This window comes from Canis lupus, chromosome 20 (assembly GCF_048164855.1).
Source record: "Canis lupus baileyi chromosome 20, mCanLup2.hap1, whole genome shotgun sequence".
Lineage (NCBI taxonomy): Eukaryota > Metazoa > Chordata > Mammalia > Carnivora > Canidae > Canis > Canis lupus.
In genome coordinates, this window is record NC_132857.1 from 50,233,000 (window position 1) to 50,257,929 (window position 24,930).

The 24,930-nt window shown below is 33.9% G+C and overlaps 1 protein-coding gene across 2 annotated transcripts in view; it reads left to right on the forward strand.

Moving 5' to 3' along the window:
- KYNU (kynureninase) overlaps positions 1–24,930 on the forward strand; it is a 128,844-nt gene that overhangs the window by 89,380 nt on the left and 14,534 nt on the right. The window lies entirely within an intron of this gene.

Below are 24,930 nucleotides of genomic sequence, written 5' to 3' on the forward strand. Positions count from 1 at the left end.
ATGTGGTATGTTATTATTAAAATTACATCTACCTTTAAAGCTAGAAACACTATATGATGGTCTTGTAAAGATTATCTTCTGTCCTCAAAGATTTTATAATCCATGAAAACTGAAGAAGCTGAACACTGAACAACACGGAGTGACTGCATAAAAAGCAATACTTTTCTACTTTATATAACTTTTTCATTTTTCAGAGCAAGTATAAATGCAAATGTGATATATTAACAAATTTATACATTTTTATTTGACTGGGGAACTTGTAAGTTTGTTTTTATCTGGTATGGAGATACAGAAGTAATATTCTGAAAAAGCTCCTTTCATAGTTGTTATATCAGAGTATGTGTGATGAGGAGACTGTCTAGACTCATAATAGGTAATATAATAATGTTTGATTAGTTTTCTGAATCTCCTCAGCCACTGGCTGAGTGGTGTAATCTTTACAAGAATTGAAGCTGAATTAGTAATAAGACTTGGAGCACCTCCCATTTCTGAGATTCTACGCATATAAATCCAAGAAATTTAAGATGATTTTCTACAGTTCATTTAATCATGTCTAAAATTTCTTCAAGATTTTAAAGTTTTAAAATTAAATAGACCATTTTCTTTAGACGGGTATTGGGTTGGGCAGACATCTTCCACAAATCTGCTGTCAGTACATTACATTTCTCCCCCTGTCCCCAGATCTCTGAAAAGAATATAAAGCATTATTATGTTATAGGAATACCACACTTATTTTAAAAGGTCTCTTTTTCATTTTTAGCCAACCCCGCTGACAGTGTTTTACCTAGTGTAATTGTTTTCCGTGTAGACAATACATAAGAAATTGCTCGCTTTTGTGTGAAGACTCCCTACTGACCACTTCCCACTCTTCACTTGTTTATATTGTAATAGAGGATCTGATGTATTATATCAACCCAAAGACAGGCCAGTGGAGTGGTAGGGGGATATGTAAGTAATCTACACAAATTGTTGAGAATGTAAGCATTAGCCATTAAGCTCTGATCTCACAGCCTATGTTTATTGCACTTGAGACTTCTTTTGTCATTATTTGTTCTTCATGGATGAAGCACAGGAGAGGGTGAAGGGGTTGTCATGAGCTCTGAGTTCATGTGTGCTTCATCCTGTAGAATCCCAACATCTTCCAGGACATCGTATGTGTTAAATCCTTGGTCCCGGGAGAAAGACTATATAGCATCACATTACTACTTGATCACTTGCTGGTCTATACCCTGAAGAATGTTCCTTGATCTCTCAGTGTTCTAGCCTTGAAATACAGATAATGGCAGCATCTACCTCATAGGCAATGATTCTGAGAATAAGATAGGATGGATGGTGCACATAGAGTACTAAGCACAGTGACAGAAGCATCATATGTGGGCCATCCACGTAGGCTGAATGCTGTGTTGCTTCACTGTAGAGTTGCATGTTAACTGGGAGACTTTTGACTCCTAGAGATATTTCTGTCAAGGAGGAAACATAACCTCAGAGGTTATGGTTTGGGACCTTGAGGACATTGAACAGTTTAGTATCTACTACCAAGTGCATTTCAGCAGGCCTTTGAGAAACAGGCCATGCAAGTCCCCATTTCTTGAATTCTCTCTTGTACAGCCTTTACCATCTTCCCGGTTCCTCATCAATTGAATTGAGTGAGATCTTTATGGATCTTCATTTCATATTTGTACCAGAGCCATGCTTTTAACTTTTTTGAAAAATCACGTGCTATTATCTGTTGTTGTATTTTAACCATCTGGCTTTGGAGACTGACAGGACTCCAATCAGCTTTGACTCATGAAGCCCCCTTTACAGGAAACACCAGTTGGTGTCGTTTGTTTGCTTGTTGTTAAAGATTCTTTTTATATCATGTCGGAGTGACTGATTCCAATGGTGCCAACTTCTACCCAATAGGGGAACATAATTACTGTTGATGTAACAAACTGCGAAGTAAACTCTGTTGCTTTTTTAAAGGGTGACATCTAGTGGCTAAGCCTGTTATTTCAAATAAACAGTATACAAATAGCATTTCATGGTCCAGTTTATTCTTTCTTAAGAGTTTTTATATTACACATATTTAAATTAGTTTTTCTTTTATGTTATTTGACTATATGTTTATAGTGCAATAATTGTGTAGTCAAAGCCTTCAGTAAGGAAGTAAAACAGGATGAAGGTCAAAGTTAAGATTAGGGGCATTCTAGCTGTGTGGTTAAACAGAATGCTTAAATGTTCATCAAGGGTGGGGAAGAAGGGCATTACGGGAGTGAGTGACCCACCAGGTGTAGAGAGTGGATCCCAGGATATGCAACCTTGCATTCTAAATTTACTATTCAGCGTGTAACTTTGAAGTATCTTTTATGTTTCCATTGGCAACTGGTATAATATATCTGTACCAAGAATTTCACTTCTTCTTCTTCTCCATTTTTTTTTTTTTTTTTTGTTTAAATAGGCATTTTGGCCATTGTTCAAACAGATGACCTAAGACTTTTTCCAGGAAACTTTTGCCAATAAAGAGAAAGAGTACAGGCCATAGTCGATCCACTGCATTAAGCATCATAACTCAAGCTGTTATTCTCAACTAGAATTTGACCTTGTCCTAGTTTATCATCACCTTTTCTCATTCCAGTGTCATATTCTAAAGTTTGTCTGTACCTAAGAATTATTCTAAATTAGAACTGGTTGTGACTAAATGCCATTTGTTGTTTTTGTTGTTGTTGTTTTTCATTCAGGCCTGACTTCAATTGAGTCTATAAAACCAATAATTATTGGTCTGAGATAAAAAAGGAAGTATTTTAATTGTAAGCATTTGAAGATCAGAAATGTATCACTAAAAAAATTGCTTGAATACTTTGATTTTTTAAAACCTTATAAATGTTGATCTTTCTGGTATACTTTAGATAAATACTTAACTTTTTGATTTTATGGGATTCAAAAATATCTGAAGCTCATGAAATGATTCTTCTATAAGAGCTCATAGACTGTAATTCAACACTCCTTGACACAAACACACACACACACACACACTTTTATTTTTCTTTTGAGAGACTCTAGGATAAGAGCAGGAGTGGATTATATGAGTTATTATGATTCCTTCTGTCCCTTACTTTTTTTTTACCCCATCCAGTGAAACCATACGAACTAGAAAATTGCCATTTTTTCACTTTCCATGCTGGCATAATAAACTTCCAGATACCCCAATGTATTCGATCCCTTGAAATGTTTTAAATATTTTGAGTGACCAAGCATGAGGCCTGCTCAAAATTTTGATGAAAATGCTAGAATTTCATATCATGTCAATAGATTTCCATAATGAGTTTGAGGTGCTTGATAAAAACCTATAGATAGAGATGTCATTTTTAAGGCCTTATTAAGGGCTTGAATCATTTCCTTTATTGTAATAAGTAATCTCCAGGTTAAAAAGAACCAGCCAAGAAGGCTAGTCAACTTCAATGCATGGTTAGACAAATTTTAGAACTCAGAAATGTAAATTATTATTTTATTTTTATTGGCAACTTAAAGAAGAAGACATGCCAAACAATATTCAGGAAAGTCTAAGGATAAAAAAAGGTCTGAAGAAAATTTAGTAAAACAACTCAAAAATTATAAGCTCATGGCATGCTTGGCCCAACTGTACAATTAATGTTATGTGGGGAGATCATCTAATGCACATTTGTTCCGGGGAATGCTGACTTGATATATTGATTCTCCATACTTTTCCAGGCAATGTTGAAGGATGCCATCATCCAAAGCTTATCTATAATTTAAACCCTGTTTTGGTTTCTTAGTGATCCTTTCAGACTTGTTACTTATCACATCCTTGTCTAGTATCTGCATAAAGTCTCCTTGTGAAAGCCTAAAGAATAAGGAAAAGTAAATCACACTAGCATGGTGTAAGACTCCAGGTTCTTTACAATGTGATAGACCAGTATCAATGAATTTCTCAGACTTTTCACAGGATTTCTAGTTGAAATGTGATCTCCACCTCCCAGGGCTTCTGTTCTACCCATTCAGCCTGTTTCTTAGGTTCAGTGTTTAGTATTAACATGGATGACTTGTCAGCCACAACTTTTTGACCTCTCAGCCATATTAGATACCCTTGGCCATCTCCTTTGTCTTTGAAGTTTCTATTCCACAGCTCTAAGCTTCCAGTGCACCATTTTCTCCTGATTCTGCTCCAATTTATGTGATGATTCTTCTATATTTTACAAAGTTTACTCTTTCACTTTTTCATTGATTCTCTCAATGTCTCAACCCTTGGTTCCCGAGCCCAGAAATATCTTATCCATAAACATGACTCCAACAATAGATACTTGTAGAGGACACTGATTTGCACTTCCAGCTTTACCACTTCCTTACATTTTATCCCTTATTTTAATGATTGCAACTTACAAGAGTTTCTGATTACCAAAGCATTAAACCAGTTCCTGAAGATAAAGTAGGAAAGCAAAGATTGTAATAATAGGAAATATTCCCTAATGAACTACACACTTTAAACTTAGCCCTTACTGAATACCCTTTCCCAATTAGCATTAGCATCTATCTCTATGAATTATTATAACAAGTCTTGGTCTTTTGCTGATTATAGAATATTAAAAATATCTGATAACACAGTGAAAACATACTGAAAATGGATTGTAAAGTGAAATTTTTCAAGAGATTCAGGATTTCCTGATGCAAGTGATACTGAAGAACTGCTGAATCACAAAATTATGGACAATGAGAATCTGTCAGAGTTAGAACCAAGAACAGATGAAGTAGAGGAAATTAGACACGGTACTTCAAAAGCAAATGACTTGAATATCAGAGATTAAAAGGAAATGATGAATGCTTCAAAAACTTTTATAGAAATGATCATTTCTATGGTCATGCTGAAAAAGTTAAATGTAATATGAAAGGGATCGTATTTTACTATCTTAACATTTTTAAAAATACACTAAGAAAATCAATATTTGACTTATTATTTATTCTTTTTAATGATTAGCACGTAATACTAGCCAAATTACAAGTTAATTTTTATATAACTAAATTTACTTTTTAAGAGGATCTCAAATTTAAATTTTTTCCATTAATTACTATAAAAATATGGTTATTGGTTTAAATTGGATTTTATTTTAAATGGACTTTTTCCAATATTCCATTGGTCATCAAATAATGAAGACTTCCAATATACTCATATATCTTTCTAAACTCAGGAATTAAATATAGTGAAACTTCCATTTTATCTTATTCCAACAAAAGTATCCTTCCTAAGGAACTCATTTCTTTGTCATGTAAAGAGAATGATCCTGAGTCCATTAAGAAGATATGAATAAATATAGCCAACACATATTTTTGTGCAAGTAACTTCTACAGATGGAAGTGAATATAAGATATTGCCTGTGATTTTAATTTATAGTCTTGGAGAGATTATTTTAGTAACTGAATAAATGATTTAAGTGACAGGAAACCCAAGGTCAGAATATATGCCACAAGGCAACTTCTTAATAATTGCTAGATGACTTCTCAAACATAGCCATAGAAGCAGTAGAGGGATAAATGTCTTTAACTTGGTGCTTTGGAAAAGCTTGAGCAAGGTGGTGGGGAAATTTACAGTTACAAATCCTCTGCTCAATGGAAGGCTATGTTAACTAAGTGAATAAATTTACTGTTACTTTGAAAGCTGAAATTGTTGCCTATGAGAAGGATTTCACTTGGTTAGTTTCCTAAATTTAAGAAGTATAAAGAAGAAGAAAGAATTACTTAAATGACATTTCTTAAAGGGATATGTCAAGTGATCATTTCCTTTTTATACTTTTTACTATAATTTTTATGGAATCGGAGTTATTGAATTAACATTTAAAAGTCTGCCTATTATCATAAAATTGCTCTTTATCCCTATTCTACAATATTTTAGAAATTATAAACAGTAGTGAAATCGAGTTTGTTGCACCCTCATACTCACGGAATAGGTAATACCTGTCCTAAGTCCCAGTCCCCAAATCCTCACTGTGAGGATGGCACATCCAAAAATGGCACATTGATTGAAGAAGAAATCTCATCTATGAAATCACGGCATATAACCTACACCTCTCTTCATTCAGAAACTATTTTATTTTATTTTTTTAAGATTTTATTTATTCATGAGAGACAACAGAGAGAGGGGCAGAGGAGAAGCAGGTTTCCCACGGGGAGCCAGATATGGGACTCATTCCAAGGACCCTGGGATCACGACCTGAGCCAAAAGCAGACGCTCAACCTCTGAGCCACCCAAGTGCCCCCAGAAACCATTTTAGATTAGTAGCTCTAAAAGGATCCCTCGTTTTTTTGGCTTGACAATTTTTACTATGCAAAATCATCTAGATGATTTTTCTGCGTTGTGAATTTAAGCTGTGATCATAAAAATAACTTTTATACTCTGAGGTGTGATCATGATTAAAAATAAATTCAGTAAATAATCTGATTTCTTTTCAACTCAGGAGATAAAGTAATCCTGGCTCTTAAAGGAAAGCCAAAATAGTAATTTTCAGTATAAAGAGATATATTAAAGCCATTGTTCCTTGCAAATCACTGCTCTCAGATAATGATGACAATATCATTAATTTGGGAAAATTGGAGTCCTTTGAAACCTCAAAATTTATTTTCTCTTCTAAAATTGCAGTCTCATGTCTCTGAAGATATATGAGGCCAATGAACCTTTCAGACACCAAAAGTAAAACTTGTCAAAGAGAATAAACTCTTGTTTTAATCACTTCAATTTTTGCCCCTCAAGTGACCTTTGGAATCTGCAAGGTTTTTTTTTGTTTTTTTTTGTTTTTTTTTTGTTTTTTTTTTTGTCATTGCTGTTTTTTAATATTAGCTATGAAGAACAATTGCTAAACTTTTATCTGATCTTACTGAGAAACAGAGAAACATGTATGTAGCTATCTGGCTCTTGAAAATTGCCAAAGCAGCCACGATACGGTATACCTGCTGTATGGAGCAGCGTGGGGACCTTGTTGGTCACATATCAGACCCACTGAGTCCTGGTGCTTCCAAGACTGGGCTGGGCTAACTACAGATGATAAGAACTCTTATAATACATTGTCCAGAACAAAGATCTGAACTCATGCGCTCTGTTTTCTCTTTTTTCTTTGTTTATATGTTTTTACTCAATGCCAAAGGAGAAGATTTGATTGGCAGGAAATGATCTTTTTCTCCAGAGTTGAGGTCTCTCTTTGTCATGACTAGTTCATGTATTGATAGTTCACCTTGCTCCAATCTCTGCTCCAATCAGCTTTGGCCAAGATCTCAGAAGATTTGTTACAAGTCTGCTACAAGCCAGGGAAACTTAGCCAGAAAATGTTCTTTTCTTTCTTTCTTTCTTTCTTTCTTTCTTTCTTTCTTTCTTTCTTTCTTTCTTTCTTTCTTTCTTTCTTTCTCTTTCTTTCTTCTTTCTTTCTTTCTTTCTTCTTTTCTTTCTTTCTTTTCAAAGAGCCTGTGATCCTTCTGAGAATTCATCTTTACACATTCAATATGATTGCTTGAAAACTGATTATAAATTAATTCTAAATTTTTTGAGTACAGCAACATTGTCCATGTGATCTTTCTTTACTTTCGTAATCTGCCATGCCCCAAAAAACACTTTTTAAAAAATTTGTTGTTGAATACATGTCTTTCTTTACTCTCAGCATAATAGACAAACCATCTTCTAGCATATGGAAGCATTTCTTCTTTGCAAGTTATTCTGAAGGGGGCATGATTTGCAAAATACTGTCAAATTAAATATGCATTTCCATATGCTTCTACAAAGACCAAATATATCCAGGAAAACTAGCTACAGACAATTAAAAAAATCCTTCATGAGTATTTTAATCAACATTGCAACTAGTCCTTTCAAAAGTCCTAAATTCAGAAATCTTCTCTCAGTTTTTATGATTTTAATATCGATATTACCTCCAAAGATTATAAATTTAAAGTAATATATTTCAATAGTATATTTAATAAAGTATATACAGAGAATTTTCAGAGGATTTATTTGTTAATAAAGCTTTCACACCAAGAAAATATTGATTTGGCTCTTTTAAGGACACCATATTATTCTGAAACTTCAGGAAATTATTTTCATTAACCAAAACTCATGATATCAGGAAGTGCTTTTTTTATTCTTTAACTACACTTGTCATGTTGTTAGATCACTGGACATACTTGAACTCCTATTGAATATGTAATGAATATATAACAGAGCCAAGTGAAGCACTCTAAAAAAATTTACAGATGAATGAACAAATGAGAGGAGGAAAAGGAATTGGGTTTTGTGATATATTCTCATACTATTTTCCAGAGCAGCATTAAGTCAGTAGACTTAGAATAGTGCAGAGCAATTGTGAACAGATGAATATTTTTTAGAAAATAAGATTTGATAGAGATCTTTTTTACTCACTAAGAGCGAGTTGGTAATATTTTACCTAATGTCATGGACATGTCAAGACTTATAATAATCATGCTTGGCAACTGATTGCTGGCATCAAGGGATGAATGTACAATTTAGGAACTAAAGCAACCAATTTTGTCAGTTTTTGATATTTTTGTTTGTTGTTAACATCTTTGAATCTTCTGTCACTTAGCTATGCTTTTACTTTTCCTACAAATGTGGTGGTCACCAACTGCCTGGAATTAGACCCTCCTTGCTTTTTCTCTAAGTGTTTTTTTGTTTGTTTGTTTGTTTTGTTTTTAAATCTCTTATTCTACTGCTTTCCCTGGTCCTTATTCCTATGCACTAGCTCCACCTTCCTTCTATGTATCTCAATCACTGTTACTTCTGGTTTCCAATATCTCCTTGAAATATAGCAATCGTGCTTCTATTTATTTCCGTGCCTTCTCATTCTGCAAGGTGGTTTAGCAGCTAACAGTGTTAGTGCACTGCTATGAGGAATGTCCTAAGACTGTGATTGGGAGATTGGGTACCATGCAACCATGTCTAAATCCTACCAAACAGATCTGCCCTGAGGGCAGAGTTTTAGTATATTCAAACCCTTCCTTGTTTGCATTTGGTCATCCATGTTGGATTGATTGGCTAGAAGATACTGCCAGTGGAGGCTGGAAGAAACACTTTGATGACAGATGAATAGAGCTTGGAACAACCAAAAATGAAAAGCCACAAAAGTCTAATTGTTCATGAAAATAAGTTAGTATCTTCACTGAACATTGTGGAAGAATTTTTACTTATAATTGTATAATGCTTCTACAGTACTTTCACAGTCATTAAATATATATCTATTGAGCATTGTATATATATATGCATATATATTTATGCATTGTATATGTATATATATGTATATTACCTGGAATATATATATGTATGTATTGCATTTATATACATATACCAGGCAATTTTTAAAGTGTTTGGGATATATGGCCAAACAAAGCAAAGATCCCTGTCCTCGTAGAGTTTGCATTCCATCAAGAGAAGACAAACTATATATAGTATTTCTTGATATACTGTATATATATATATATATATATATATATATATCTAATTATGTAATATGTTTGAAGTTTCCAATTATGAAAAAAGTCCTATAGATACTTTATGCACGATCCTTGGCAACATGCAGTATTTGAAAGGCATTCAGGAAGGCCCATACTGGGAAAATGAGATGTGGATGAAGAGGTGAAAGAGATGGAGGATGGGTCAGGCAGTTAAATGATGAAGAGAGTTCCAAGCAGAGAGAGTATCTTTGCTCTCAGAGATAGATACTCTCAGAGAGAGTATCTTTAAATGATCATCATTACCGCTGTAAAGACTTTGAAGTGTGAGCAATATGAGCAATATGTTTATCCAAGTTTACTATATTAGACGACTCATTCAGTGCCCTTTGAAGAAGAGGAATTGATTACAGAGATTAAAAAAGAACAGAAAAAGTAACAAAAGAAAAAAAAAGGAAAAAGAGAAAAAGAGTTTTTCAAGAAAAAAAAAAAACATTTCATTTTTCTGCCCACTCAGAACCCTAAGTGCAACTTTTAAGGAATGTGTCTTGAATATTTTGAGGAATAGCAAGAAAGCTAGCATGGCTGGAATAGACTGGAGATTAGTAGATGAAATTAGACAGATAAAGGAGTCCATAAAATATAGGCCCTTATAAAGTGATATAAAGACACAGGATTCATTCCCATTTTGCCAGAAATGTGATATGACATAGCAACTTGCAAAATGACTTCTTTGGTGGCTTTGTTGGGAATAGGCTGTAGGACATACAGGAAGGGTAGGCTTTGGAAGACCAGCTGGGGAACCATTACAGAAAGCAGGCAGGAAGTGACCACAATTCAATGCAGAAGAGTAATGGAGGAATTGACGAAAACCTGTATGATTAAGGATCTATTATAAAAGATAGGTGGCAGCAGTCTGACGGAGGTCAAGAACAGAAATATATATGTCAATTAAAAGATGTTTGCAATCATACTGATTGCAGTATGATGCATACTGATTGATTTTACTGCTCACTACCTAAAATATGGTCGTGGCTAATCGGATGTAAGAAGCAGAATAGAGTTTAAAGTTATTAGAAAGTTGAAGCAACAGGACAGCGAGAAAAGTTTGGATAGAGGGAAAAGATTAATTTGATGTTTGGGCAAAAGGATGTTAAATCATTAATTAAATGTCATGTAGTTATTTCATTTATCAACCAAAAAAGTATTTCTTGATCTACTGTAGGCAGAACAGTATGCAGGGCATAGGAGATACAGACATGAATGAGCTCCCACTGTCCTTTCTGTGTGAGCAGAAAAAGGAAAGAGAGATGTTGGAGAAATCTTTGTTGAAGAGGTGATATTTGAGCCGACTGGAGAAATTCTCCCAACTGTTATTGAGACTAGAGGGGAACAGGCAATGGTGGGGGATTCCAGGCAGGGTGGTTTTACAAGCATCCCAGCCAGGGACCAGAAGATGGAGGTCCTTGCATTCCATGTGAGGAATTTCAATTTTTATCTTTGAGATGATGGGAAGCCATTGACTGTTCACATGGAACAAGATTACAAATTCAGGTCTCTTCAGCTCTCCAGGTATTGGTTTCCTTCTGGGAAAAATAAATAATTAGGTCTAGGGGATCGGCTGAGATTTCTTCTGGCTTTTAAACTCTGATTATGAAACAATAAAAATGAAACATCAGAATAAGGTGAACTGCCTCTAGGGATAGTTTAGAAACTAAAATCAGCTTGATGGAAATCTGTGCGTCATCAACTGTATTGATGACTTTAGTGACCTTTTTCCCCCTCTACCTTTTTGTAGTAGGTGGATGCAATAAAGTCTGGACAAATTTGTAACAAATGTTACCATAACCTTCTCATCTTTTTTCCATTTCTCAAGTATAAAAGAGTACTATATGCATATTTCTTAAAGTTCAGCTGCCAAAATTTTATTATGGAAATTAAGAATATGTAAAAGCTATTTGAATGAATACATTTCTCATTACTTTCTGAATAAAACAATCTTTGTGGAACTTTCTGATTCTGTGAAACATAATTATTTGATGAGAATTTTAGATGATATACTTTCACTTGAAGTTGGGTTTTAGAGGACATTAGGATATGAGATGACAGGCATTCAAACTTTTCCCCAATTGCTATTACAGATTTCTAAGAATAAACAATTATGCTGTACCTCAAAAGCTCTGTGTTTTTGGCAATGCTGTAACAATTTGTCTGATTCAACACAATTTTTGAAGCCATGAAAGCAGTAAGACAAGTATATTGAATTTTTAGCTGTGACCTTGAGTGGGAGAAAGAAAGAGGAAGGGTAAAGACAATGGGAGAGGAAGGGATTGGATGGGAGGTAAGGAGAGGGGAAGGAAGGGGACGTTGGGGAAGAAGATGAGGAAAAGGAAAAGAAAAAAAACTTATTGCAGTCAGGTTCATATTCCTAAACACAGACTAAAATTATTAAATATATGGTAATAAATTGTCAAATTAAAGGACATTATATAAGCAATCTTTTATGCAAATGTACTTTCTTAGAATAGATTGTGATCTGATTTCTTTATTTGCTGAACTGCTCCAGTGATGAACTTTGCTTTTCACATAGATTAAGAAAACTGGGAAAAGTTGTTATGTTTTGGTGAGATACGGGATAAGAAGAGGTAAGGGGTTTGCAGAGTAAGTTAAATTAATTCAGTGCATGAAATATTCAGGGATTCATACTGGAATTTCTGCCATTAAAGTCTTGCTAAAGAGATCAAGGAGAGTTGAGTATTTCATTTCATAACTCTTAGCATCCAAAATCATATTCAGTGGATCCCTGGTGGCTTTCTCTTACTAAATTTGAATATCATGCCTCAAAGATGTCTTTATAATAAGCGATGCTTTCCATTTGATAATACTTACTTGAAACTCCTTTTAGGAAATTTATGATGTTCAAAGAACACAAAGCATATTAAAATCTTTACTTTTTATTATTTATCAGATGTCTTCCAACTCCTCTTAAAATTCTGTTAATATCTTCATTCTAAGTAAATGAACTCCCTGCTTGATTATTAATTTTTGGTGGCAAAAGATTCAAATTTCTAGTCCAAGTGAGATGAGACTGCATCTTAATTATTATTGTTCATATTAGGTTTATAGAAATGATTTATGAGCTCGCTGTGATAATTGCTACTTATAAACTAATTTAATAGTTTTTAATTTTACTTCATTAGCTTTAGAATAAATCCTTTTTAGAATTCATGTCAAGATTTCATTTAGATTACATTTCTTCTGTATTTCATTTTGCCTTTCCTATGTTCCAAATGGTGGAGTCTTAAAATGAATTTAACTTTCCCTCAGGTTTTTTGGTGATGTATTTTGTGTTAGAATGAATATTTTTTTAAATCACCATTTCTTTATTTGACTTTAAACAATCCCCATTACATCTGTAAAGACTTCAAGGTGTGAGCAATATGAGCAATCTGCTTGTCCAAGTTTACTATATTAGATGCCTCACTTAGTGCTCTTTGAAGAAGAGGAATTGATTATAGAGATTAAAAAAGAACAGAGAAAGTAACAAAAGAAAAAAAAAAGGAAAAAGAGAAAAAGAAGAGATTTCAAGAAAAAATTGTATATTTCTGTCAACTCAGAACCCTAAGCGCATCTTTTAAGTAATCTGGGGAATACTGCTTCTATAGAATTTCTGATTCATTTACAAAAAAAAATCTGCCCCAGGTGATTTTGCATTTGCTTGTGAATATTCTTGATCGTAATAGTCTATATCTACATTTAGGCTTCAACAACCAACACATGTGTTATTTTAGACTATTTATTGAGAGTCTTGGAACTGCAATATCTTCATCTGTATAGTGAAGATAATAATATCTAGGTCATTGGATTATTTTAAAGATTAAGCTATTGCTTAGACCACTGGCTCATAATGAAAGCTCAATTAACATTTGTTTTTGTGCTTTCAAAAGTCTTAAACAATTACAAAAAAAAGTATTAAATAATTACAAGAGCTTAAATCAGGAAAAACACATGCATCCCTCAGTTAAACTTGTTGGACTGTTTTTACAAGACCTTTACAAGACTGAGAAACCAGTCACCTGGGTTCACATTGTTCACATTGTGCAGTTGGAAGATAATATGGGGAAAAGACTTTTTTTTTCTTTTGTCATCTTATTTAAATTAACATTTTTTTTCAAAAGTTTAATCTAGTTAGTAGGATGAGTTATAGTAGATAGGCTCTTATAATAAAAACATCATTGATGTTGTTTTTCATGAAAATTTTCAGAATAACCTGAAAAATGCCAGACATTAAGGAGGAAATCTCAATACTCTTTTACTTCACAAGGGGGTTATGGGTAAAAATAAATTTTAATAAGATAAAAATGTCATTCTCTCGTTATAATATCCCATTTAAATGATTAAGTTTCTTTTTATCAAGTGAAAGTGTAGTCAATTGATTTTAGGCAATTGCAATCATTTCCCAAAGAAATAGCATTTAGAATTTAATTAAGATTGAAGATAGATACCCCCTATGATTAAAAGAACATGTAATTATTAATAATTTATATCAGAATAAAGATGCAAAAGAAGAAAAGCATCACATGAAAAATCTGTGATAGTTTGAGACTATTCACAACTACTGGCTCCAGGACTTTGAAGCACATACAACATGGAATGGCTCCTTCTGCCATTTCTTTATGGCTACATGGCACAAAACTAAGAGAGTTTGTATTTATGATTTGTTGAGTTGTTTTCATGAATATCTTCATCAAGTAATTGCTTTAATCACTGAGTTTAATGACCTACTGTTACATCCAGCTACCAGACTGTAGTGCCATCTTATGTAGAAAGCTATATTATCTCCTTCCTCTGGTGAACTCTAACCCCATTTACTGCTAACTGTTGGGGAGTTATGGTTTAAATAGCCTCCATGAAGAGCTATTATTTTCATTTTTCTTTTTCTCTTACTCTCCTTTCTTTCTTTTATTTTTTTTTTTATTTTTTTTTATTTTTTTTTTAAAGATTTTATTTATTTATTCATGATAGTCACACAGAGAGAGACAGAGAGGCAGAGACACAGGCAGAGGGAGAAGCAGGCTCCATGCAGGGAGCCCGACGTGGGATTCGATCCCGGGTCTCCAGGATTGCGCCCCGGGCCAAAGGCAGGCGCCAAACCACTGCGCCACCCAGGGATCCCTCTTTCTTTTAATAATAACAAAATTCATGTTGATGAGGCGGAGCTTACCTTCCTGAGCCTGCAGTTTCATTTCTTTCAATCCACTCAACATCTCACTCCTAATGTGATATGTCAGCAACTCTGACTTCCTTAAGCCGTTGGTTAATATCAAACACCTAGGTGCCAGTCGATTTCCCTTCTGTCTTTCTTCCCACCTCGTTATGTCCCCTGGATGCTTTCTTCTCAGTGAAGACTCACAGGTCTACCCAGAGTTGCAAGGGAAGAGGTGACACAAAGGCATGAACACCAGGAGGTGGGGATGGGGGAACCCGCCCACTCTTCTGTTGAATTAATAACTATTTAATTAGTTCCTACCCCCCAGCCACACCCAATAGACTTTCAACTAAACTCTGTGGACAGGACCACTTCTGTTCTAGCTCACTGTATTCTCTCTAATCTGTAGCTTCTAGCGAAGTGTCTCATTAACTACATCTGAAGAATTAATGAATGAAATATAGAGAAACTTGCTGTCCCTCCTCTCCAGAGGGGGTGCTCCCACGGGGGCAGGGATGGGCAGTGGAGCTGGTAGGGGAATGCCGAAAAAATATGAAAATAGATAGACTAGCCTCAAAAAAAAAAGTAATTTAATTAGAACCAAAAACAATAGAAACTCACTAATAACAAGTGTCAACTTTAACTTCCAATAAGCCATTTACTTTACCTACATCTGTTTTTATCTCCTGCTCTTCCATTCAGCTTCCAGAGGCTGAGCATCTCAGCTTCTACTTGCTTATCAGCTTGTGAAGGTACTGGCTCTGAACTCTGTTTTTCAACTTCCTTCCTTTAAAAAAAAAAAAAAAAAAGATTTTATTCATTTATTCATGAGAGACATAGGCAGAGGGAGAAGCAGGCTCCCTGCCAGGAGCCTGATGCAGAACCCCATCCTAGGACCCCCGGATCATACCCTGAGCAGAAGGTGGACGCTCAACCACTGAGCCACTGAGGTGTCCCTCATGTTCCTTCCGATGAGCCATCTCAACAACAGCTTCTTGCTTTGGGTCAGTGTTCCTACTTGTATACTGAGCAGGATATGGGCTTAGTTATGTGCCTTTAGATAATCACCCAACCTCTGTAAACCTTAATTTTCTCAAATCTAAAAGGGTGGAAATAATACCTACCTCAGAATGTTATTGTAAAGATTAAGTGAAATGACATGAAACTATCTTGCCCATATCCCAGCAAACATGTCTTGGTTTTGGTCCTTTTTTCCTTGGCAGCTTGCTGTGCAAAGCTTTGCTAAAACGTGCTTTTTGGATAAGATTTCCTATTGCCATAAGAACCAATAATTTGACTAACTATACCACTTTTAAATGTACTATAGGACTATATACTTCCACCCAGAAGTGATGTGGATGGAGTGGCGGAGGGTGGTGAATAGTGAACAATTAGAATCTCCAATGGGGTGTAGGGGCTGGTTCCCTTCAAACTAAGCCCTTGGATAGTAAAATATAATTTCTTCAGTAAATAAATGCAAAAGACATTTATCATCATCAAATAATGAGATAGACAACTTAGAAAAAATCATAATACCATATTTGTACTTTTTTAGATAGGAAGTTTAAGTACTTGTTTTAGATTCAGTAAATACAGCGTAAAATATGATGTCTTGACCTCAGTTATGGAATCAGTTCAAAATTTTTTTTTCCAAGAACACATTTTTCCTTTCATGTAGTCACTTGTTTCTTTCACATTTAGATTATGAACATATCATCAGTACTTTCAAGCACGAGCTATTATTCCTCCTGTGATACCATGTTCGCACACTAGGTCTTTGATGTTTCTGTCAGATATTGCCAGCAACCATCATAACTCATGCTCTTGAATTTTTAATATCACTCCGCAAACAGAAATGACAAATACTTAGTCCTTTAGCAAACACACAAGAATGAAAGAAAAGTTCCTAAATAGGAAAAACATATTGAAATGTTCTCCCAATTTTTATTTTGATCTCATTGAAAAGTAATGGGGAAGAAAAAACCAAAACATGTTGCCATTATTTTCATGATCTGTCTCACAGACACTAAGTTTGCCTCAGATTTTTTAAAAAAGAAAATGCCAAGAGGTAAAGTTTAAATGTTTCCATAGAAAGCATTATGTGCAATATGTTATTTCTTGATATGTAACTACAGAAGAAATAATTCTCTTTAACAAACCGTAGTATTTCTCTTCTCTTTCAAAAGATAAAAGATAAAATAATAGTGCCTCTGTTCTAAAGGATGGTAAATGGATCTAATTCATTCAGGCTAGAACTCCTTCTCTAATTCCTCCTTTTTTATGTAAATATAATCTGAGCCCCAATGAGAGTGAATCTCCTTAGAATCTACCATAGTTCTATGCTGCTGAAAGAATGCACATTCAATAAATATACATCACAAAAAACATAAGGACCTCAAATAAGCAATTGCTTTGTATAGTGGTTTTGCTTTCCCAATCAATTTAACTCATAGCTCAATTATGTGTTCAAATTGACTTAAGTTGGGTTCCGATTCTGATATTAAAATAAAAATATTTCAGAACTTGGATAGCTATACTTTTAATTTTATTATTGATTACAGTTATCAGAAATATGATAATTTAAAAAGTTATATATGTAAATATCATCAAGTCATAAGCCCTTGGTGGATAACTAATTTTTAGTTATTAGTTATTATTATTAGTTTCCATTTTTATCAACTTATTTGATGCAGAAAATTCAATCTTGTCAGTTCTAGGTAAGTTTGGTGACTTTTGTGATTTTTCTCAGTAAATCCAGAGGTTGAGCTCTGTCAGCACAGAGTGTTTTTTTTTTTTTTTTTTTCTCTTTAGCATCTCAGATGGCATCTGAGATTGTGGGGTTGGGTAACATCCAGAACACTCAGACATTGTTAAAGGAGAAGCATCTGGCTCACAGCCATCTCTTGGAATCCACTAAAATGCACCCAATACCCCTTGGTCATCTGCTCCCTTTGCTGCTACAACCTCCAAGTTGTCTGTGGAACCACAATGGCCCCATACCCTTTACCTGAATCCTCTAGACCAATGGGGATACTGAATCTCTCTGTCATTTCTATTCTCTTCTCTGGAGGCACAGGAATTTCAGGATTCTGTCTTGGATCTCTTGGACTGGTATGATCTCAGTCGTATGTGTTATCATGGTTCCATTCTGTTAACATTTTTACACGAAGACTATGGCACCAAGCTGGCATGGAGCAATTCTATACAAACCCTCTAAATTGCCTTCTAAAGCTAAGAGAACGTAGTTTAGGCAATTCTTATTATCACTTTTTTCCAAATGTATCGAGTTCCCACTGACCTCACAACACCCCAACAGCCATCCCCTTGAACTTAACAAGGGGTAAGAGTCCATCAGGGCTCAGTATTAGGAATCTGAATCCAATCTTTTCCCTTCCCTTTCCGAAGCTGCTCCTTCTTTAGCATGATCAAACTATTTTATTCATGAGTTAGGTTCATTGTTTCCTCAATTCTCTTTTCTCTTTGCTGTTTACGGTATAGACTTTATGCTAGGCTATATGAGACACATTGTAATTAGAATTCTAAAATGTCTATCTATTGGAAACCAGAAGCCTTGACCTTTAGAGACTACTATATCTCTATTATAAGTTTAAAAAGCTCATTTTGGAACTCAAAACTAAAAGATGTTTTAGTACTATATATATCCTTTGGTGCTCTCCACTTAACAAGTGATCCTAAAACAATAAAATTTACTGATCGACCATGGAGAAGAAAGTTATAGGTGTCTATTTGAAAATGATGAGACAAATTTTATTTTCTGCAAAGGTTTACCACCTTGAACATTTTTTCCAAGCCATAATGTATTATTAGTTGTTCCACAATCTATAGATTTTTCATGTCAGGGAAATTGGCAATAAATGTATGATTAAAAATATCATTGGTAGAGGGAAGAAAACCCAAACTGGACAATCAGTTTTCCCAACAGATTTAGTACTTCATTCTGGAAAAAAATCATTGACAATAATACTGAAATTAAATATTAAGTGCACATCTATAAATTTAGTAAACTTAATTTAAAAAATAATAAATCAGGGGGGTCTGGGTGGCTCAGTCGGTTAAGTGTCTGTCTTCCGCTCAGGTCATGATCCCAGGGTCCTAGGATAGAGCTCTTCGTTGGGCTCCCTGCTCAGTGAGCAGTCTGCAGCTCCCTCTCCCTCTATCCCTTCCCCCTGACTTGTACTCTATCTCAAATAAATGATAATAAATAAATAAATAAATAAATAAATAAATAAATACATACATATTAATTCATCTAAGATTAAACAACATAGTACAAAAAAGAAAAATAAGAGTGGACAAGGGAGGTGGGGGGAAATGAGCCGACATAATCTATGTGTGTGTGCTAGAGGTGGAGGATATACCAGGAACATCATGCAAAAGGCTCAGTGAGACCAAAAGACCAAATCGGTATGTGATGATTATCCACAGTGTCAATGGAGGCAGCTGAAAATCTGACCAGTTTTCCAGTGCAGAGATTTCATGACCAGTGACTAGATAAAGAACAGTGACCTCTTAACACTCAAACTTTCTCATGTTTCCAGATACACAATGACATACTAAATAAATGTAAACTTAGATATTTATTTATTTATTTATTTATTTATTTATTTATTTATTTATTTATAGAATTTTCCTGCTTATTTCCTAAGTAGATTTCCCCCACCCCCCCTTAGTGTTTATTTATTTATTTTTGTTTATGGAGCTGAGAATTGGCAAAATGTAGTATCACTGAAATATAATCATAGATTTTTGAGCACACAAATGAGACCATTTAAAACATTTCCCCTCAAAACAAGATATATTTTGGGATGGACAAGAATATGTCATATAAAATTGGAGATTCGGATTTTACTAGTAGTGAATAGTGTCGTTTTAGATAGAATGCCAACTTCAGAGGATGAGAAATTCATCATTGGACTCTGAATTAAACTCAGTGGCTTGAGTTGAATTTAGCGTAATGTCCAATCAATGGTTTGTGAAAACTGAGGAATTGCTTTTCCTATTTTCTGCACTGTGAAATAAATCCTGGCTCCTTTGTTTTTTTCCCTTCAGACCATTCAAAAATCTGTCATTCGGCTCTCAGTCTAAACACCATCCTATTCTGGAATATACTTTGCTATCAAAATTTACTTTGTTGAAATATTTTGGCAAGTTAATTAAAAAAAAAAACTATTTGAAAGAGAGAGAGTGAGCAAGGGAGCATGGCGTGGGAAGGGGCAGATGGAGAGGGAGAAGGAGAATCTCAAGCTAACTCCCCGCTGCGTCTGGTGCCTGCCATGGGGCCTGCTCTCGGGACCCTGAGAGCATGACCTGAGCCAAAATCAAGAGTTGGCTACTTAACTGACTGAACCATCCACATGCCCTTGGCAAGTGAACTTTTAAAATAAAGCTTGCCCTGAGGCTTTTAAAAGTAGGCATCTTATGTAGATAAAGTATTAGGTTCATTACCTTTATATAACATTTCAGAGTTAATGATTATTTCAGTTGAAACAAGATATGTTCTTCACAACAGAGGCTCAGCCTCTCAGCTGCAGCCAAAATTAAAATTCTATTGTTTCATAGATATATCTTTATTTTTTTCTTTTTTTATTTTAATTTTTTTTGTTGGAGTTCAATTTGCCAACATATAGCATAACACCCAGTGCTCATCCTGCCAAGTGCCCCCCTCAGTGCCCATCACCCAATCACCCCAACCCCCCCACCCATCTCCCCAGATACATCTTTCAATATGTGAATTTCCATTTAGAAAAATATCTGCTTATATTTAATAGGATTATTAAATCGTTCCTTTCTTCTATGCAGCATAAATTTTCTCAGCGTATATGGGTTTTATAAATCATTTCCAGAAAAGTCTCAGGTATTTTGTTATAACTGTCTTTTCAATCAATGCGTAATGCTTCCAAAAGTAAATATCCATTACGATAAATTCAGAATCTCCTATAAACAGCTATATCATAAAATTTATTTTCTCTCCATTTATCCCACAGATGGAGTTAAAACTGTTACATGAGCTAGTATTTACATTAGATTTGAAAGTTCTGCCTTGTATTCTAACCATTAAAAAAATAATAACTTCTGATAAGTATCCTGTTACAGTTTGGTTCTGGTTTAAATGAGAAATTTTGAAAGTGGGAAGAAATCAAGTTTTTAAAATGTTGACTAAATTTCAGATAGTACCTCTTCAATGCACACTGGTCACATCTCATGGTGGGGATGATGTCCACTGTAGAACATGGAGGAGTCTGGCTTTGGAAAGCCACTTAACTCCCAAGGAACCTTGTCATTTCTCAGCTCTCGTCTTTGCACATGCTCTTTGACCATCTGGAAGAGTCTTTCCTTCCTCTTTGCCAAAATATGCTCATTCTTGTACTCAGCTTCCTCTGCAGAGTCTCACCTGACCACCACCATGCTGGTTCAGCTGCCTTAACCAACGCTTCTCTTATCGGCTGCTTGTCGCACATCACATCACCCACGCTGCAAACACACTTCTATAAGCAGTAAGAGGCAATACCTGAGCTTATCAGCTTATGCTTTAGTTGGGGGAGAAAAGCAAAAATAAGCAAGTATTTAGTACGCACAAAAGACAATCTACATTCTATTCTACGTCTTTTACTTGTTTGTTTCATGTCTCATAATCATCTTCAGGACATAGACATCTTCCCCGTTCACTTTTAATTTAACAATTATATGGCATTTTATTATATAGATTTACCAAGAATTATGAAACCAACTTTCTGTTGAAGGAATTGTAGGTTATTTATTTATTTTTTTTTTGGGGGGGGGAGGAATTGTAGGTTCTTTTAAACTATTACTAAGAGGATACAATGACTATTACATAATTCACTCCATATTTGTACAAACTCTGGTGAATAAATTCCCAAAAGTGGATTTGTACGGTTGAAGAGTATATATATTTCTAACTTTTATAGATATTATTCACTTGTTCTCCAGTGAGGCCAGTTTATACTCCCACAATAATACGTGAGTTATTCATCACCCATGTTAATACCAAGAGAATGTATAATCTAAGTTTAAAATTTTTGCCAATCTAAGAGGTGAACTGTGGTATCTCAAAATAGTTTTAGTTTTTTTATTTTTCTTATCTTTAGTAAATGGAGAGGAATTCTTTTTAACATTTAAGAGGCATTTTTCCTTGTCTATGTGATCCATTCACATCTTCTGGTAATTTTTTCTTGGGTTATTTTTATATTATTGATCTCTAGATATTTTTATACTAAGAGGATTAACTAATCTCCTGTGACATGGGTTGCAAATGATTTTTAAAAATAGATTTTTGTTGGATAGAACCTTCTCTTATGAGTCATTAATCTATGAGGATAATCCTATGACTTTCTCTTTAGCTTTTTAAATGTAGCGAATTAATTTGTTAACACCGTACCACGTTGTTTTCATTCTGAGGTTTTGTAATATAGTAATATTTTATAGAAATATTCAACTTCATTGCTCTTATTTCTTAGTATTATGTGTTTTTCCATTTAGCATTAAAATCAGCCTGTCTAGTACCCATTTAAAAAATAAAATAAATCCTTTGTATTTTTTGCTGGGATCATACTAAATTTGCACATTACCTTGAAGAGAATTGATTTTTTTTATTGTTGTTGAATATTATTCAAATCTTTTTGTTCAGATTCAAGAGTGTTTTAAAATTTACTTTATGTAGGTCTGGAACATTTCTTGGTGCTATATTCACTTGTTTAAAATTTTGGATATTTATTTCTCATATTAACTTTGTGCCAGACTACCATGCTTAATAATCTTTTTGTTCATACCGGCATAAAATCTATAATTTTAAAGTAGTGATACTTCCTCATTTTCAATTTGTATAGCTGTGAAGTCTTAGTATTAATTGCAGTCATGTTTAGTGTTTTCCATTAAGTGCAAATTTGACTCTTAGGATGACAAAGATATATTCCATTGCAGTAAGTATCTTCTTATTACTATTTTGCTTCATTTTGATTTTAATTAACAACAGTTGCAGAATGCTGAAAATGTTTTTATAGGGTCTATAGAGATCATCCTATGATTGGTTTTTTAGCTTTATTAATAGAATAAATTGTATATAATAAATTTGCTAATATAAAGCCATTTTTGCATTTCTTAAATGAACTAGACTGTTCATAACATATTTTTATGTGGTATTTGAATCTCTTTATGATTTTTGAAATATTTTTAAGTCAATAATATTCTTAAGTCAGATGTGTGCAATTCTAATCTGGTTTGATATTAATGTTATATTTGTTCCCCAAAAAGTGTGACATTTTCCCATACTCCTTTTTGTTGTTGTTGTTAGTTTTTTTTTTTTTTTTTTTTTTTTTTTATGCCCCTGAATAGTTTAAATAGCCTTGGAGTTATCTACTCTGAAAAGTGTTGCAGAATTTCTCTATGCTATCACCTTCTTTTAGGAGCTTTAGGTATTTGAGATGTTTATTTCTTCTTTTAAAATCTACAGGTTTTGATTCTTTCTCTTTTCTGGAATTTCTTTGGATTATAAATTGTCCTAGAAAATTGTACATTTTGATGTAAGTTTTAAAACTCATTTTAGAGATGCCTGGGTGGCTCAGTCCCTTAAGTGTCTGCCTTGGGTTCAGGTCTTGATCCTGGAGTCCTGGTATGAAGCCTCAGTGGGGAGCCTGCTTCTCCCTCTGCCCTTCCCCCTGCTTTGCTCTCTCTTTCTCTGTCTCTCCCTCTATGTGTCACTCTCTCAAATCAATCAATCAATCAATCAATCTTAAAAAAACAAAGTAATTTTAGTAATTTGTCTTATGATGATCTTATTTTTTTCTATTTTGTGATTATTCCTCCCCATGTTGTTTTATTTTTTTATAGCTACACTTGTTTTGTGTTTTCTCAATTCGTTGATATCTCTCACTCTCACCAAAATTGATTTTTTAATTTATATATCATTGTAACTTATTTTATGCTTTCTAACCATTAATTCTAGCTTTTGTCTTTATTAATGTAAATTACAACTTTATTTCAGTTTATTTTCTTGTTCTCTGACTTTTTTGTTCTTATTATTGATTTACTTCCTTTTCTTTAAAAAATGTTTCTATTGATCTGATATCTAAAGCTAGAAATTTTTCTCTGTGCACTATTCTAGCAATATCCCAAAGATGAACTATAGTGTTTCATTATTTTTTAAAGAAAATCTACTATTTCAACTTGATCAGAAAAGTAATTTGAAATAAATTTTATTTCAACTTCCCAAGTAATTGAGTTCTCTTGTTTTGTTTTGTTTTTAGTTTCTTATTAGTTGCTTATTTTATTGGATTGTAATCAGAAGACACAGCAATATATTGACTGGAAATATCACATTATTTTGTAGTTAATTTTAGTCAGTATTTTATGAGCACTTCTGAAGAACCTATAATCTTTATTTCGGGACAAAGCATTAAACAATTGTCACTTAGATTTACCTCTTAATTAGTATTTTGTTTATTTGATCCATCATAGACTCAATGAGGTCACTGAAACTATTCTGAAACCACAGGATATTTCTATTTCTGTAACATCTGCTTTATAAATGTTGCTGTCCTGTTTTGTGATGTCTAGAAATTCATAACTGTTTTGTCTGTTTCTTTCTGAAACACTCATTTTAACTGATTCTCTTTGATTTATGGTACAATCTGATCACTTTGTCTTTCAGTACTTGAATTAAACCCATTAAATTTTATTGCCTTGCTACTTCTGGTCTTACTTCAATGCCATTCAGTGTCATATTTTCTGTTTCTAGATCTTTTTAGTCTTTCAACACTAGATATGTTTTGCTTTTTTGTTCATTATTTATCAGCAAATAGTTCTGATATTTCATATTTTAATTTAGAATTTTAATCTTTCTTATTTTCTTCTATTAGTTTCCTTTCATGAGCAATGGATGATTTAGCAGGTGTCCTTTCCCTTCTGACCAAATTCCCTTCACCCCGTGACTTAGTCAATTTTGACTTTCTTGGTGTTTAGTGTATAATCTTAGATCTGATTATATTTTGTTACTTGATTCATCAAGTTTAAATACACTCAATGAAATTATTTCATTTCTCTTCATTTTGCCAGTTAAGCATTTTCACACTGTCATATAACATTCTCTTTCATTCTGTTCTGTCACCTTCATCCCCACATTTATTTAATCCTGGTCCTATAATTAAATATATTCAATAGTCACCATATATCTTTCTGTCATAATGTCCTCAGGCATCTCTTGGTTGACTTAACTTTACCTTCAGGTATATTTTCATGAAGAATTAATGGGA